We start from the raw sequence: 18,653 nt of genomic DNA on the forward strand, positions 1-18,653 counted from the left end.
ATTACAGCCGTCGATCCATTTTCGGTGGACCGACAGATGTGGCAGAGCGCCAAAATTCGGAATGAGCGTGTTCCTTGAGAATGACTATGCGCGCCGCGCTTCAAGACTGTCCATTAAAGCTCACGGGTAACATATATATGTCGAGAGCCGAAACACTGCTGTCTTTGGCAATGTCGTCTTTGTCAGAACAGATAGAAATCTATAGCAGCCGCTGCAGGCCTATAGATGTCAACGGGAAATGCTTCCGCGAGGCGGGCTACGTCGTCCATTGACGGAACCCAAAGCCCGAACTGATCGACAGTGATCACAGACGACGTTCCAAATTGGTGTGCCGCTGTACACGACATCGTAAAGGAGTCGCGGGACGGCAAAGACGTACGGTCCTTGTGCGAAGCAGCGACGGGCGGCGCATAGATGCGCGCTCATTAGTATGCATCATTCGTGATCCTAAAGCCACGCGCTTTATTGAAGAAATGTGGAGGCCCCCTAGTGAAAGGGTAAGCTGTCCAGGGAGAGCTATAGCTAGGAATGCTGACCCGAGCGTTCGATTTCAAACAAGTCGAACACTTAGGTTATAAGCCAGGCAGCGAGCACGGAGCAAGCCTATAACTTAATTACGTTAAACACGAGCACAATGAAGCCCCCAATACAATGGCGGACCGAAAAGAGCGCGCACTTGCCAGTGGCGTATGCGTATATTGTGCCGGCCGGTCGGCCGCTTTAAGACACGTACTTTTCTCGACGCGCAAAGCAGCTCACCACGCGCCGCTATCAACCCGGGGCCGAGCCTCTCGAACAATAGCGACCGAGGGCGCGCGCGGCTATGAGCGTCCACTGAGGCGGCAAGAAGCGAGCACGTTTCTTTCACGGCGCCGTCGACCCCACGAACGGGAGATAAACGGCCGCGATGAACCGATGGCACCGTTTCGCCTCCTCGGCACGCTAACTGCTGCGTCGCGCAATTCACGGCGCGAGCTGTGTCGCTCACGAGATCGCGATGGAAAGGAGCGCCATTCGAAGGACTCGTGAGCTCCCGCTGCAGCACACATGCGAGCTATACGTTAAACGCAGCCGCATTTAGCCTATACCGCGCTGCACATCCCACAGCGCCGCCTGCATGCTAGACGATGCGCAGTCGGGTGCGATGAAGTCCAATTTTCTCAAAGCCGAGTGATGCGGGAATTACGGTTTTGCGTGCTTTGCCTGACCTGCGCATTACACTAATTAATGCGCGTGCGGGCGACCTGTAATTGAGAGACTACGCGCGTCGCACCAGAATCCTCCGAGGAGTGTGCAAGGCGGCCAGTATATTCAATAGGCAGCGCGTACGTAAGCCAGCCGCAGTGCTGCACTTTGTGCCTCTCGCTGTATAGTGACCACTCCTCGCGCATACGCTTCCGCCTGCGATGCAGTGAAGCAGCCCTCCTCGGATTCATCGCCGTTGCGCGGTTCATTCAGCGAAGCTTCGCGCAAGCGCCGTGCCCCGAAAGCAGCGCCTGTCGGCGATTAGCGACAAAGCCTGCAGCGCCGAAGATTAACTATCCCCGGTTGGGAGACACCCCCGTCCTCCTCTTACCCCGTTCTTCGCCAGCGCGGTAAACGGGGCCATCGCCGGCGTCGTGATTAGGGCGTCTAGACGCTGCGCCGCCATTTCGGATTAAAGCTCGGCTAACGGAGCGTGCCAACAACGGCGGCCGCGAGCTTCCGTTTATCCTGGGCGTAAGTGAAATTGAGATAGAAGCCCCGATTGTCGCTCACAACACGCACGTGGACGATGCGCAAGACTCGCCCGCCGAGGAGGGAAAGTGCCACGGTGCTTGCTCAACGACTGCGTACCAAAACATTAGCACGCATCGACGTTGCAGTGGCTGTATACACGCACGAACAGACGGCTTGAAAGCCGAAGCAAGCACTAAATCAAGCTACTCTGTATAGAAGGCTGGTCTCTTGGAAACATCTCCGGGTTTGTTCGGCAGACTAAATAAGATTAGTTATTAGCGGAGAAAAGGAAGTGCAAGCTTCTTGCCCTTTCGAACTTAGCGCCAAAAGCGCAGCGCCGATATGACCGCCACAGCTACTGTGCACGGGGGTCCGCTTCGTGCAGCAAGAACGCCATCAGATTTGAGGAGTTCTGACGACGTGCCACAAGCAATTTAGAAAGGCTTGTTTAACTCGGGTTTCAGTGAAACTGAGATACGTTCTAATCGAATCCTAAACTAACGACGATCAACGATGGACCTTTCTAACCCTTCATTTGCTTCTTTTGCTCAGCTGTGAATCTTGGTATTCATTGTACGAATAGGTTTGTGACAGAGTCAAGCATGTTGGTTCTGAAAGGCACGACATTTAGTTTTAGTATACTGTATATTCTTGATCTGGCGTCATTCGTATCTGCTAATGTGACGATAATCTGTAGTGGAAAAGTCGGCGCGGTGAAAGATGCGGTGAAAGGTCATGGGGAGTTCTGTAACAGCAAAGCATCGCTTTCTGTCCGCTTCGCGCGTTTTAGAGAGTCTAGATAAGTTTCCCAGGGAATGTACCGAAAGCACTAAAACGGTCGACGTTTTTCGAAACGAGCCCGCAGAAACACACACGAGGAGAACACGCGACCAAGTACAAACCACATTCCGCTTCTTTGCAGTGTGTTAGCATCTCGCAAAGTGATGGTTCCATGCAAACGTTGTGCCCGGCGGTCCAACGCTGAATTTCATTGCATTTTACGTATAAGCATAACTGATAACCCGATGAAGGCTCCAGGAGCAGCGCACGTTTGTAAACATACACGGGTATGCTGACGGAGGCCAAAGTATCGAATAGTTGCCGCACCCTGAAGACTCGGAACGTAAGAAGCGCCAAGAAGGGAGATGCGAAACCGGCGCAGAAAGTGTGTATAATTCATTCCACGCGAAAAGAGTTACACAGCGCAAACATGCGCGGACGCACATGCGAGCTTCCTCGTTGCAGAAACTTTGCATATCCCGACCGAGAAGGAAGAGCGCGGGCCTCGAGTGCTGCTCAAGGTTGTCTCCCGCGATTAAAGCGGATGTCGCTGCGTGTCCGGAAAGGACAACACGGCGGCAACGAGCACTCACGGAGAGCCTGCGCCGAGTTCCGCGCTTCCCTAAATTCAAAGCGAGTCGGCAGGCGCGCCCACGCGGCGCTGCTTCGCAAAGAGACACGTGCGCGGCAATCCTGGCTCATTTGCATGAAACATGAAAACGCTCCTCCGCCGCGGTCTCGCTCGCGCTTCGGGGATGTCTGGTGCGTTGGGCTCGCGCCGCGACTCGTTTTAATGCGAGCGTAAGAAGAGTGCAGAAAGAGGAGGAACCCTTTGGCTCCGCTGAGACAACACCGTGCTGCGCCGCTATAGCGCTGGACGCGAGCTCCACTACGCGCCAGGAAGTAGTGCCGCGCACAGGCGGCCTTTGCACCCGGCGCAGGCAAATTTTGAACAGGAGCTAGGCTCAATGCCGACACACCCGAACTATCAATGGATGTGATCCACCGCGGTATAGGCGATTTCGTCAAAGGAAAAAAAAAATAGTCATCCAGACGTCATTCACTGCTGCTAAAGTATACTGCGCGCAACCGCGGACGCATGACCCTGCAGAGCACAACGCTGACAGTACTGAGATTTCCAAATGTTAGCATATCGTAATTGAAGCTTCCAAAGGACCTATTTGCCGCTGGGCACACGAACGCAAAGACAGGGAACATGAAAGGAAATTTCTTGCGTTTATCTGCCTAGCGGTAAGCTGGAAACCATCAACTTCTGAAGCTGCCCGCACCCAGTCGAACAAGGTGTTGGCTTCGGTGCTGCAGTAGCACTTATCGTAACCTACGGGCAAACATTTTCACCTTACCAAGCTCGTTTTCCTTTTCTCTCACGCGTCGGCACGTCTCGGCGATTGTACAGCAAAGAGGCATCTGCGACTGTCCGCCATGCCTTTACCGATTGGGTGAAGCAATTACCGCGGTGCTGCTGCTGCACAGCATGAGCGAGGACAACGCCATGGAGTTGCTCCTCCCTCGGAGCACAAAATGGTGGCCCAGAAAGGCCTGCGCTCTGAAGCCGGGACAGAGCGGGATGAAACTGCCTCCGCCCATTTCTACAACGCCGTGTCGAAACCGAGGGAACAACACGCACGCAGTCGGCAATCGCTCCCGAATGATCGCGACCAGCGGCCGTAAACCGAGCCTGCAATTTCTCTGCGCAACTCCTTTCGGTCCCTGTTCTCACTCTCTCTCTCTCTCCGCATTGAACAGAGGAGAGACTACACATGAACAGCTCTTGAAAGAAAGAAAGGGTAAACACGAAGCATGCGCTGCTTCGAAGGAAGAGCGAACTGCGTGCGACCCGGAAAACACGCAGCAAATATACGCTGAGAAAATTGAATGAGCTTGCACCGCATGTAACCCCCTTCTCGAAGTGGATTCCTATGCGGCTCGCTGTAAAAAAGATGCTTCGCTAAGAACCCCGCAACGTTGTGCAACGTGCGGCTGGTCGCACTCGTCGAAAAAGTACAGCCACCGACGTTGCGAGCGTCAGTCTCAGCGACCGATATCCAAAGATAACATCGGCTTGGAATAGCTCAATGCCTTCAAATCCGCATGTTTAATAGCATAAAGGTTGCAGCAACTGTGTCGCGTGCATAACATCACCACGCCGGTGCGTGACTTCGGCGAGACATGCGCAGAAGCAGAAGGCAGGGCAATGCAGGGGCCTATTATACCCGCCTCTATCGCCATAAAAACATGCCTGCTCTTTGCGGCCAAGTGAATGACGCCCCCCGCGCATCGCGCAGCTATATACGGCGACGCACAGCGAGGTGCCTTCTGAAACGTTACCGAAGGAAAACATGAAATCGTGATAGAACACAAATGCCATGAAAAGGTTATAAGGACAACATTAAAGGCGTGCAAGTTTGCCCGTATATGGGTGTTCTTTCAATAAGCATTTGATGTTGTTTTTTTCCACGTCGCCTCTCCCACGTGCTCTCGTTTGTGTTACACAGGCTAGGGAAACGCATTTACCGAGCTTTCTAAACACAACTGCTTCTACTGAGCCAATGACAGGCACAGTGGAAAAGGGATACCAAAGAATGGCTTGAACTCGGATCGTAATTGGGTGCCTAGAGATTTTACTTGTCATGGTGCCGAAATGCACAAGAAAGTACAGGAGGAATCGAACATCGCTGACTTGCCCAATAATGCGCACAGAAAAAAGAATGAAGAAACGCACACATTGGAGTGCGGATGGTGCATGCTCGTTTCCTAACACCCAACCCCCACGCCGACGGGTCCGGCTCGGAATGGCAAGGTTGTATGCAAATGTGAAGACAGGCACCTCTTCGGGGCTCGAAAAAGGCTTCCCATTTCACGAAGGAGCGAAGAACTAAATAAAAGAAGGAAATGAGAATACCTAGGCTCGGCACAATTGGGATCGCTTTTAAGGGGATTCCTTCCCTCTCTCTGCGCCTTATTTAACTTTTTCTTTCATTTTCTCCCCGCCATATCACCGGCTACGCTGGCTGAAGACGGACACGAATTCCTTTTTCCATGATCGATGCAGGCAAGGCGGAGACTGTTCAGCTGTACAGAGCCTGCCTAAAGTCGCGTGCAGCGCTCCGGAAGTTGAATCTGGCGTCAGCCGGCATGCAAGGCCTCGCCCGCTCTCGAAATCGGTTGCAGACGACGCTGCACGGAGTGACACGACACGCGTGCTGCAATGAGCAAAGTCGTGCTCAGGTGAATCGCTACGCAGCAGTTAGCCTTCGCGACGGCATTACACTGTCCATTTGTTACTTGCGACGAGTCAGGGGCAAACGTGCATAGTGTCGCCATACCGTGCTTCCATGTGACCGTGCACTTCTATAGAGGGCGGTGACACGAAGATGCCAACTAGGACAAGTTTTCCTGAAGATATCACGACATGAAACTGCAGATACGCCCACGCCTGTGACGGCAACGTGCCTTCTTGCCGAGCTTAGTTTCTGATTACCGCCGTCAGCAGACGGCCCGTGGTCAGGGGCTCCTATATATATATATATATGTGGAGAGAGAGGGGTGAACTACACGATGCGGCATGAGCCCCCAGACGTCGCCCCTACACATCAGATATACAGGTACAAGGTAAATTTTGAAAAAAAAAAAGAAAAAGATTAATGAGAGGTATACAAAAATGCTAGATAAAGAACATGTATAGTATACCTGATTAAATCACGCAGGCTAGGTGACTATTTGTCGCCGCCCCATATGAAAGGGGATGCCATTAAATCGTCATCATCATCATCATATACTTCCGGAGCCCCTGGCCACGGTTTCGGTGACCCAACGTTAGCCTGTCGTGCAGCTATACCTAACTGCGCTTTAATCAACGCAGGGGTTAAGCCATCCCATCAACGAGTGCACAAACGTACTGTGGTATAAGCGCACGCTTCCAACGAAAACAAACACGCTTTACAAGCGCAGTCAAAGCCCGTCATGCACGCGCGCGTAGCTTCACGAACGGTGCACAGTTTTACCGAGACACGCGGTGTGGCTCGGCGCCGAATAGCGATGAATACGGAATTCCGCCCCCTTCGGATCGCACTCGTCACGGTGGACTCTGCGAAGCAAATGCGTAGAAAACGCATCCGAATACGACGCCTTTTCATTTCCACCAGCCCGCGTCAAATTCGGCATGCGCACTCCGCCTCACTTTTCTTTTTTTCCCTGCTTTCATTATCGTCGTCCCACATTTTCCAAACAGCGCCTGTGCTTTCCTTGTTTGAGCACCGGGACGAAGTTTATTCGCATAATCAGCTGCCGGAAGGTACGGAGAGGAGTAATAAACGGCTGCCGCTATCCTTTCACAAGTTCGCTCTTAAGTTTGATGAAATTCCCGACTTCTGCGCCGCCGATGTGCGCGTACATCGCCTTTTTTGGCTTTGTCACTTCGCTACCCCTTTTTGCGTTAGGATTAGAGGTACGCGAGCCTTCAGTGGCAATCATATTGCAGAACCCAACAACACAATTGTGTGCGTAGTAAGAGCATATACCGCACAACATGCCCTCGCTTCCCAAAATCGTCCGACTTAATCGCATCAGCAACAAAAGCAGGACGAAGGCGTTTCCCAGCGATTTCTAATTACCCTCGCCGTCTGACAGCCGAATATGTACATGATATTCCTTTATTATATATATTATAGTATATCACAATAATGTATATGGTGCATGAGAAAATAATTTACATACTGCATATACTATCGATTGATCACACTGGCACGTTCCGGACGCAATAATCAGTGCACTGATGCCCATCCATCCGCCAGACGCAGGTGTACCTCCTTTAATAAAACAGCTTTTGCAGACGTCTTTAACTACAGTGACACTGAGCCCGCGTACGCCTTAAGTTCGCAAAACCGATGCAGCGAGACAAAAGAAGCTTAACAACAGAAATATAAGTATTCTGCACTGTTCTCTGTGATTGCAAGAGCGTTCCTATCACTCTAACATGCAATAATAATAATAATAATAATAATAATAATAATAATAATAATAATAATAATAATAATAATAATAATAAAGAGCCAGATCTGAAGCCTTGACGTCCGTATTTCTCCAAAACGCGCATGGCATTCGCGCGGAGGCGGTGTAATGGAATCTCGTAATCGTATCCGAAATTTGTCTATGCAAGTGAATGCACAGGTTTTCCAAGATGGAAAGTTTTCGCAACGGCAGCACTTGTTACCCTGCAATCGTGTCGGAGCTTGACGTTCGAAACAACGTGTCGCTTTCGAAACATTCCTTTCGGCGGCTTTTGTGTAACGGGGCTTCGGGCGTGCAAAGGACAAAAAGAGACAAGAAATGACATTGGAAATAAGGGAATAGAAAGGCTTAGAAAAGGTGCACGTCAATTTCTATAGCACTCCAGTCAACAACGCGCCGACATATATGCAGCTGTCCTTCTGCGTAACGTAGTATCAGGGTCCTTCAATGCTATGCAAAACATTGATCACGCACCTGCGCGCTTTGTTTGCGGATGGAGGTATAAGCACCAGCTTTAGGAAGAAAACTTTGAAGCCGGTAAAATTTATATGGAATAGCATATCACCACTCATGTACTGCGGTAATGCGCAAGATGGAGTGAGTTTCATGAAAGGGAAAACTCATCCACCCGAGTGCAGCACCGAGGCCAAAAAGGAATGCAAAAACGCCTTAACGGGCGCCTCTCTCTGCTATCTCAGATGGTGGAGCGATCGCCAGGAAAAGGCGATGGTCCAGGTTGCCGCCCCCGGACCGGGACGAATTTTTCTTCAACTGCGAAGCTTCCTTTCTGAGAAACCCTCGATGGGTTTACTCTGTGACTTCGTGTTACACTCCGGTGGATGGTAACCTTTTATGAAAAGTATATTTAAATGCTAAAAAAATGGCGTAACGCGGATTTTGGAAGAGCACTGCTGTGGAACTTCGGCTCATCTATACAATTTCTTTCCTCTTGAAGCGACGTTATTCATGCTCACCAACGCGTTGTAGCTAAGTCTTTGACCCTCAAATGCTTTGTTGTGGACGTTAAATGCATGTTCCCTTATTTCGCTGCTCCCTTGCCAACCCAAGGCTGGCAGATTTATCAACAGCTAGCATCACCCGCCGAGATGGCTTAGCGACTATGGTGTTGCGCTGCTATGCGCGAGGTCGCGGGATCAAATCCCGACCGCGGCGGCCGCATTTCGATGGGGTCGAAATGCAAGAACGCCCGTGTCCAGTGCTTTGGGGAACGTTATCTCCTGGTGGTAAAAATGAATCCGGAGTCCCCCACCACGGCGTGCCTCATAATCAAGTCAGGGTCTTCGCACGTAATACCCCAGATTTCATTCATTCATTCATTCAACAGCTAGCACTGTGCATAATTTCCTTGTGAAAAAGAGGTAATAAAAAGGCGTCAGAACGAAGCGTGGGCGCTTGATGCGCGATATAATAAGCACGAGCTAGGAGACTAGTCATGATATCTAAGAAAATATCTTCCAACACATTCTGCATCCCAATAAAGATGTGGTCGCCAGCATGACCTGATCATGTTGCGTTTGATTCGAAAGACGTCACGCGCGGCCGCAACAAAGAACGGCCGGCGTCGTTGCGCACACTTGGCGCCGCGCGATAACGACGTAAATGCTTGGCCAAGATATAATGATCCACCGGGTTTCTCGTTCGTTCAGTAAACGAAAGAAACTCATAATGGCCGGCACTGCAGAGCAACCGAAGTGTAACAACGTGGAGGCTGCGACTGCGGCCGACGACTGCACAAAAACGGGTCGGAAATACGGGCGCGGTTGTCGCCTCCCCGGAACGACCCACAAACGGACGAGCGGCTGTTGTCTCCGCTGTCATATAGTCTCGGCTATCACGACTGGTGCACAGCGCAGTCGCCAGCAAGTCACGAGGTGCTCTTAGTTGAGAGCAGCTTTGCGAATTGGCAGCCCAATTGGATAGCGCCACCTATAGTCGCCCAACGATGCACGGCTGAGTATCGGCGCACTCCTCTACATGGTGCTTCGATCGGGGAAAAAGAAAAAGTTAGACAAAACGGGAGGACACGGGGCCAGTTCCTGCCCAAGGGGCGCCAAACGGAACGGGGGGAATGCTACACGGCAGCGTCGTGATCGTTCGCGGCCCCGGCGGTGCATTCCGTTCACGTTCGGCCCGCCCTCATAATTCGGTAGCTTTTATGCCCGCCTCACGCCGTCCTGTCGAGGACGCCACTTAGCGATTGTCCGAATTCGACGCGACAGGGAGAGGCCAATAGGGAGCCAGAAAGGAGAGAGCGAAGGTCGCGTCAGTCCAGAACGTCCTTTCTCCCAATCGGCTATACACGCCACGATTGTGCGCCCAGCCCCGGCACAATGGCGGCAGGAACCTCCGCCATCACGAGACACCGCCGCTGATATACATAAGCGGGAAAAGAGAGCGACGCCGTCGTAGCCGCGAACAAGAAGTTCTCTCGCAGGAAAACGATGCAGCATTGTGGAAACCAGGCATACCAGGAGTACAGCATACAGAAACACTGTTTCCATCATGGCTAAATTATCTCGCTCACGAGAACGGTTAAACAGATTTAGTTTTTGTACCGCGTTCAAAACATCGCGGTAGAAAAGTTAAATATCCCCAGTCGCAGCACTTCTCGTAAAACAGACGACGACGCAATGAGCGCGGAGTTTTCGTGCGCTCGTTTGGGAAAAGGACCACAGAATCATCCTCGGTCGATGCATGCATAGCTGATTGTTAAAATGCTCCAAGGATACGGCAATGACGAAGCCATTAGAAGCTTTCAACACAGCATAAGCGTTGCCTGGAAGAGGCGAAAGTAAGTGTGCCTAAAATAGCGCGTCAGTAGTGCAGCAAAATCCATGCTCCGTCTGTCGAAGATTCGAGATGACGCCTAAGCATCTAGCGTGTCCTCTTTGTGAGAGCTGACGCACACCGCGTTATCGCCCACGCAAGATGGCACTTGTTCGCACCACTTCAGCGTCTACAATGCTGCGCAGTTTTTTATGGAACCCAGCGCTGGCACATCCAAAACCAGGAACCCCGCACCGAAAGCCTCCGAGAAAGGAAGCAGAAAGAGAGCGGCGGCACGTTCAACGTACCACCGTGCGAGCAGCGCCGGTGTCGGCTCTCCGACAGTGAGAAGCGCACAGAATGGGATTAGCCCGGTTGTCAGCTTCGCGGCTGATCGAAAGCACGATGCTGACCGGCCTCCTCGTCAAAGCGTAATCACGACAATGTTCCCACACCAGGACCTCGACAACGTCAAAGAGCGGCGAGAAAGAAAAAGAAAACGAACAAAGCTAAACTAAAACGGCACGGAGCATCGACGAACGGTGACGAACAAAACGAGCAGCAAAGAGTTTTCTGTCCCCAATGCATGCAAATCAAGGACTGCGGCTCAGAGTGGGGAAGGAGAAGCTTGCGAAAAAGAGCGCGAAGCGATGCGCTCGCATTATCCGTCCGTGCCGCCCGGTCGTCGTCTTCGTGATTCGAGAATGAACGTGACGAAGGAAGCAAAAACAGAGCGACGGAGGTCGCTGTACGCACGTGGAAAGCACACACACACACACATGGGCAAAGGAGAATATCAAAGAGATGAAGCAGTGCTCTCGACGAGATCGATGCCGGCGTACTATACAGCGTTTTTCGCTCTTTTGCTTTGTTTTGACGCTTGTCAATCTCCGGGGGGATGCCCGGATGAAATGAACTGCAGCTTGCTGACGTGCCGAAGCTCTCGGCGGCGACTATTCTGTCGTTCTTTTCCTGTCGTCTGTTGTCGCGGCGGTGATGCAGACGACGCGAATTCCCATTGGCGCGCGAGACGCGGAAGCCGCGAAGGCAGCGGGCGACACAGAAAAGGCGACGTCGGGGCCGGAGCAGACGACGCTGTCACACAATTGTCAAATCATCGCGAAGCGCTTCTGGAGCACAATCAGCCTGAGAGTGTCCGAGCAACGCGAGGATAGGTCGAATGCAAAGGTTGCAGCCGGAAGGAGCACGCCGTGGCCAACAGAGGGCGCCCAGTAATAAGTTTTCTCCTTTTTTTTTTTCTGTACTTCTACCCCTTCCTTTTGGTTTTCTCTCCTTTGGTCTGAGTATATTACTCACCCATCACTAAGATCAATTCAGTTCTCAGTGTCCTTTTCTATGCTCTTCAGTTATCTTCAGCATACTGAGCACTGAGTTACAGCGGAGAAACTGCCGACTTCTGCCGATGTCAGCTATTCATGCATAGCGTGTCGAAATCAAACCAGTTCTGCGGAAGCCCACAAGGTAGAGAAAAGATGGTGAAAGGGTAAAATTGTCATCCACCAGATTGTTGCAGGAAGCTACAAAGGATATCTGCACACGTTTCTCAGAGAGAATTCCTCCTGGTCTGAGGACCCAGACGAAATGGCACAGAAACCATTCGGCATGGACTTTTTGGCACGTCGCAGTGTCCAACAAGCGGTAATTGAACAGATGGTTACCCAGCCCGACATCTCCGGTTTTCAATTCATATTCATTTGATTGCCTAAAGACCACCTCAAAAGGGGATCTTATATCTTACATCCAGACAGTAAAAGGGAAAAGTGAATTAGCTCTGCGGTGGAGAAACGTAAAAGACGGCTGTGTACTACACACAGCAGAAGCGTATGAAAAGATTACTTTTTTAGAGCGAAATTGGCAGTTTCGCCCGAAGGCAAGGCACTGAAAGCGATAAAGCAAGGTTTAGCATTGCGCTGAGCATTAAGCTGCTCACCCGATTCGTGCAGCTCAGACGAGTGCGTGTACCACAATGTGGTGCGCACACTGCAGCTTTCTCAGCAGGAACTGTACAGAGACGATCGCTCGCAATCGCGCACTCTTATCAAAGACTATTATCAGAGCAAGAGAGAAAGGCAAAGGAAAGACTCTGATGCACCGTTGACACTGTGTATCGGAGCAAACCATTTTATAATGCCTACCTCATCAGCCATCGCAGCAGAGTGCGACGAAGGCACTGCTGCAGCGTTTAAGGGCAATAGACCTGCACGTGCGGCTGTAGCAGGAATTGTTCGTTGTGCTATACAAGTGACACTGTGCTGTGATAGTGACTGGCAGTGAGCGCCGTGTCTGTGCTCTGTCACTTCTTATCTTTCTACATCTCCTCCCCCGTTACTCAGTGTATAGGGCTGCAAACCGCAATCTTACTTGCTTTTCCCTTTCTTCCGTCTTTATATGTATATCTCTGTACTGCAAACATTGCCAGAGGGAACTCGGTGCAGCGATCTTTCAGCTGCCATACAGAAGATGGTTAGTACTGCATGGATTGGTCTGATCTTCATGCTTGTCGCTTCAGACGTTCTTGTGGCTTTGTTAACTACACTTTATCTGCCTTTACAGGGGCCGTATTCTGAAACGTTCCACTGAAACGTTCAGGCGCGCGATGATTGGGTGTTCTAGCAAAATTGGATGAGCTGATTGGCTGGTTGAGCCCGACATCATTCAATTTTGCTCAACCAGCCAATCAGCGCGCGCCTGAAAGCGAAAAATAAATATCGCCGACGTGGAACGTTTCAGAATACGGCCCCAGGTAATGCAAAAAAAAAAAAAAAACATGGCGTCCATAACGTATTTCAGTCTCCTGCAATTGCTTCCGGCGCATCTAGTCAACCAGATGTGTTTCGGTTACTGGGCGGGAGCCGGCGGTGGGGCGTGGATTTGGACACCATCCATTGGCCAGCGCTTTTTCAGGACGTTCAACTGTTCAGGGCGCTGAAGGCAAGAAGACTCCGCGCGAGCCCAGTGAGTCTACACGAGCGGAGTTCTTTTTTTTTTTTTAATAGTCCGAGACGAAACGGCAACTCACAAAGGATATGGTGCAGGCTCCTTTGCTCTTTGCAACCACGCGCGCGTGGTTGCATTTGCATAGAGAAGCACAGTGACGAGCCGCCATCCATCTGGCCGTGGACGGGCGAAGGTTAACCGCTGAGAATGATGATGATGACGATGCGCCTTTAAATGTGATCGCAACGGGCGCAGGGGCAGTGTCTCGCCCTCACTGATAATTACTATCAAGAATATGTTTCTTTATGTTCCGTTTTTCAGAAAGCGACCTGATAAACGAAACAAAAGGCGGTAGGCGCTGTTCCCAGTGAAACACTTGACACACTGCAGCTTTATCTCACAAAGACAGATGTCCATCACAGAACTCTACACCTGAATAACCTCATTACTCCGCGAATGTGTTCACGTTGATGGTGAAGGGTATATAGACGTCGTAATATTAAAGACTGCAGAAGACACCACAAGCGCTTGTAGTGTCCACTCCTGTAGAGTCCTTGCATTGTCCGCGTTGCACCCTTTGCCATAAACACGCATCAACTCGGCCAACTTTCTATCCTGTGTTCACATTCATTGATTCTCTCTGTTTACCTTTATTTCTGCCCCATCTTTCCCTCGTCTCCCAACCCCGGGGTAGCCAAACGGCCATGGTTAACCTCCCTGCCTTTCCTTCCCCATCCGTCCCTCTCTCTCCCAATGATGGCTTGTGCAACACATTAACCGATCCTATGTCTCTTTATGACGGGCCCTACATTGGTTCATACCACGTGCTCGGGCAATTTATGAGCGCCAGTTGCATCTTTCCTGGTTTTAAATGCATGCATTTTAAATACATGCTCTTTGTCTGCTTTTATGGGTGATATTGATTTTGTTTAACGCTGAATTCGTTAAAATGTATGCGAGCGTTGTTACGCTGCACATTTGTCATTGTGCACTGCATGTTTAGGCTTCCCATGGCGTCACCGTTGCATTATAAAGGGCGCACACTCCCCGTCACGCCAATTAGTGGCTCTTCGCCTGTAGCCTCAACATCGCGTATCCGTACGTGATGTTGAAAAAAAGCTTGATCTGAAAACTCGTTAGCATAGCGACGCGCAATTTTGAATGATTGTTGTTTTCACGTAATAAGAAATCGGACAGTGTAACCAAATATGTACGAAAGCGATATGCATTTGTAGGCTGCTTTAAAGGTTTCCGAGAATGACGTCCTTGTGATCAACGAACGTATAATACTCGTGTGCGCTCAAAGAGTTGCATCCTGCAGTCCCCATCGGGTACAATGGGAAAACAAGAGTGCAACAGCAGTAGCATCCGACGGCAAGATTAAAGCTGAAGACGCCCACAGAAAGGCTTACTCAAACAATGATTTTTTTTTCGAAGCTCGGAGGAGGAATTATTCTCATGGACGGGTTTCTCAATATTTAGCAGGGCACAGAAAAAAGCGCGCGCACAGAGTGGAGAGACTGGTGTTTGGATGTGCACTGCTCGAAATGAGAGCATTCCAACTCGCCCGGTGCTACGACTCACCAACATAGGTCAATATGAACATTCGTGTATTCTTCCACGTCTGAATCAGCTCATTTCAACCTTTATCTTAGGCGACACAACCACACCTGCCCGAAGATCGCAGGTGACTGCGCGGAAGAGCAGTAGCCATTGCCTCGGGCTTCGCAATGTGCTTTCTTTTTATTCATTTTCAAGAAAACGGGGGCTTTGCAACCGATACGTGCAAAGCCGTTTCCCACTCACTGCCATAAGGTACCGATGCAGAGCTCCCAGGAAAAAAGCCAACAGTGGGGAGTAACAGAGCGCGCTGTGAGTCACACGTACTTTGAAGGCTGGCCACACTCCGCTTGAACGCGGTGACTTTAGTGGCCAGGAATTTCTCGCACAAAAGTTGGCGCTCGGGGCACTCATCGCTAAAACAACGTCTGCCAAGTCCACACAATTTGTAACTTCGTAAAGCAGAGCGTTGGGATACATGCTGGACGTTATACTTGTCCACTCGGGCATAACACTGCACGCACACACACACAAATAATAATAATAATAATAATAATAATAATAATAATAATAATAATAATAATAATAATAATAATAATAATAGCTTCGAATACTTACGGTCACCCAATTTGGCGCAATAGTTTTTGCATTGACACTATAGTTCTTGCGACCTAAACAAACTCGGTAACTTCCCGTAGACGCTTGCTTTTAGCTGTCATTGATTACTTAGCGATTAAGTTCGCGCTAGGCTCCTTCCTGTTCATCTGATTTGTCTGGCAATGGCAACGGTTTCCAGCCACAGGCAACGACAAGCTATTTACTCGTACATCTTTCGACCAAGTAAAAACTCAATGGCTGCGTTCAGGCGATGAAACTAGCACTTATTGTCGTGTTTGAAATGACCCACACGTAAACTTGAGAAATTTCAAGGTAGACTTTCACAGGCTAAGCGAGCCAATTTATAGCCAATATTCTGCGCTCAGAAAAAAAAAAGGAAAAAAAGAAAAAAGAAACGAGGACGTTTGAAAAAAGACAACAGGGATAACAAACGAAAGACAGACGTAGCTGACGCGTTCCTAAGTTAAAAAAAAAAAAGAAAGAGCGATCTTACTATGCACCAGACTATCGTTCGTAGTAACGTGATAATCCCATGCCTTAAATCTAATCATGATTGTCGTCATACGCGAACTCACGCGCAATCCTTGAGATATGTCATTCTTCAGGGTCAAGTTTGTAATCTTTTCCACGTGAGTCACAGAGGAAAAAGGCTACAAAAAGTTACAAATCGACTAACGAATCAATACACATTTATAAGTAATAAAGGCTGAATTGACACTTCCGTAAGTTTCTTAACAAAATTAAATTTCGGGCAGCGGATAACGCAGCTTCATGGGAGTCACAAATTGATTCTCGACCATGACGGACATTACTGATGTGCGGTATTATATTTCGTAGGCGATAGCCTCATCATTCAACATCTATACGCTTTCTATCCCTAAAATGAAAATAAATGCGCGCCCGGACATGACATGCGAGCCCCCACTTCATCACTCAATATTTCGCTTCCTTGATGTCAAAGCACCAGCGTCAAACGGAGGTCGCCTCTAACACGTTAGCGTGGGATAAATTTATGCGATGCTGAAACAGAGTCACGACCAACCCAAGTTGTCATGAGCTGGTCGTAACGCCAGTTGTTCAGGCACATGACCCTGACGTTGAAGAGAGAGGGAACAAAACAAGAAAGCTAGCTAGATCAACGGTGCTCAAAGTTTTACGTTCTCGAGGAGGAAGTATTTCAAGAATGCGCGATCAATATCAAACGTGAAGACTCGGAACGTGCGCAAAAAAAAAAAAAAAAAAATCCAATGCCTAACCGAAGAGAGTTGGAATGCTCGCAACCAACTTTTGCAGCCTGATAAGCCGTTTTTCATAAGCGCTGCAGCAACATACAGGCAAAGCGTTGAGGGACAACGTTCCGAACGCTGTTAGTTTACGTTTCTGTGATTGCGGGGGAGCTCCAAACGGTGCTGCACATATAAAGCGAAATACGCAGTATTGTACCAGACGAATATTTCTCGTGCGTTACGAGCGGCCGTGGATTCCCGCTAGCAGAAGCGTGAGGAACTATCGGACCACAGTACGGCGAGCAAGCGTCAAGTGATATCGCAGAAGTTACCAAAACCGTGAGAACGGCGCACATAAGGACAAAACACGTAGGCGCTGAACAGCGACTCACCTTCCTAGCGTATATCCATCAGACGCCGAAGTCGGAGAATCGCCGCCTGCAGCGCAGAGAGGTGTATCCGGGAGCGAACACGTCGTATCCACAAAACATGGGTGTGCAATCCAGAAAGACGCGGCGAAATCTCACAAAATCCCCGCGATAAAGCCAGCGGAACACCACGCCGACTCTCAAACAGCGCGCGGCAGCAGCCGAACGGGCACCACGAACAAAGGAACGGGAATCGCAGATCCTATTTGAAAAACAGTTACCGCTGTAGATCGTTGTCCGCGTAACTCCCCAGCCACCGTCAGTTCACAGTTTCCCAATGCAAACTGGCGCGAGAACAAGGCATCGCTTTGTTGTTACCGGGCCCGCCGCAACAAGACACGGCCGCCAGGAGAGGTAGCCTGCCGGCGGCGTCGTTACGGACGCCTGGGCTGTGAGGTGAAGCCGTTTGCTGCGATGTTGGCTTGACAAATCCTGGCTTGGTGGAAGTAGCAAGGCGCCGAACAGCAAGCGACGTTCTGCACTGCGCGTGAGGTGGTGTGTCGAAGGCAGGGCCGCTTCGAGATGAGGTGCCCAGTCTTGTGACGCGACCGCACGAGTGTCGAATCGCAAATCCTCCACCGAAACAACACGTAACTTCGCTGCCGCTTGCTCCGAAAGTGGATCGGCACCGCTGAAAGTATCCGTTCTGGCAACTAGAAATGAAAAGGAAGCACCGCGAGACCTCCCGAGTCGCTGCGAATCCTCGGCACAACAGACAACACACAGGGGCGCGCGGACTGCCAGCCCGATGCAGAGCTGACGGTCTGGGCTTGGCGCGGTCAATACTCGGCGGCGGCTCGCAGCGGCAGCGTCACACGCAGCCGCCGGTTCGGGAGCGGGCACAGCAGCGACGGCAGCGACTCCACGCTGCCACTGGGGAGGGAGAGGAGGAACGCTCGGCGTGGGGAGTAATGGACGAGTCCATTGGCTCCGAGATTCCAACGGGGGGAGGGAGGGTCCGCTCGTCTGGTTGCGCGCGGCTGGGGTGGTGGTGCAGTCCACTCTCGGCAGTCCCGGTGGAGGGAAGAGGTGGGTGGGTGGGTGTGTGTGTTCGAGTGCTGCCGCGGAATCGTCCCCACTCAAACGCGGGTGGCGGAGCTCACGGTGCGAGTCTGAGGAGAGAAACCCCGGTCTCGGGTAGTGCCAAGGAAAACTCGGTGCCGCCTGTAGAAGACGCAGGAGAGAAGCCGCGCGGCGGCGCGAGTAAATGGGAGTAATCAAGAACGGAGAGGGGAGCGAACGATCAGGCGCTTTGAAGAGCAGGAAGGAAAAAAAAAGAAAAAAAAAAAGGACGCCGCCGTGGCTTTTCGGAGATGAAATCAGAGAGGCTGTGGGGAAGTGGCAGGTGAGGGGTGCTCGGTAGCTGCTGCGCTACCTTCTCGTTCGCGGAAATGTCGCGAGAAGAAGTAAACAAAAGAGATGCACTTTGCCTCCTCGCAACGAAAGCAACAGAAGAGGTGCTCTCCACGGCAAGAAATACCGAGGTAGGCGGCTCGAAACAAACAAAACATATCGCTTCGCCTTCGGTCTCCCTCCAGCGCGCGTG

General features: G+C 50.7%; 1 protein-coding gene across 1 annotated transcript in view; it reads right to left on the reverse strand.

The window, feature by feature from the left end:
• LOC119464412 (uncharacterized) overlaps nucleotides 1-18,012 on the reverse strand; it is a 221,800-nt gene extending 203,788 nt beyond the window's left edge. Inside the window, exon 1 of the mRNA XM_037725366.2 lies at nucleotides 17,072-18,012. The gene's annotated coding sequence lies outside the window, so the exon portion shown is untranslated. The remainder of the gene's footprint in view (nucleotides 1-17,071) is intronic.
• Between the last annotated feature and the right edge of the window lie 641 nt (nucleotides 18,013-18,653).

This window comes from Dermacentor silvarum, chromosome 9 (assembly GCF_013339745.2).
Source record: "Dermacentor silvarum isolate Dsil-2018 chromosome 9, BIME_Dsil_1.4, whole genome shotgun sequence".
Taxonomy (NCBI): domain Eukaryota; kingdom Metazoa; phylum Arthropoda; class Arachnida; order Ixodida; family Ixodidae; genus Dermacentor; species Dermacentor silvarum.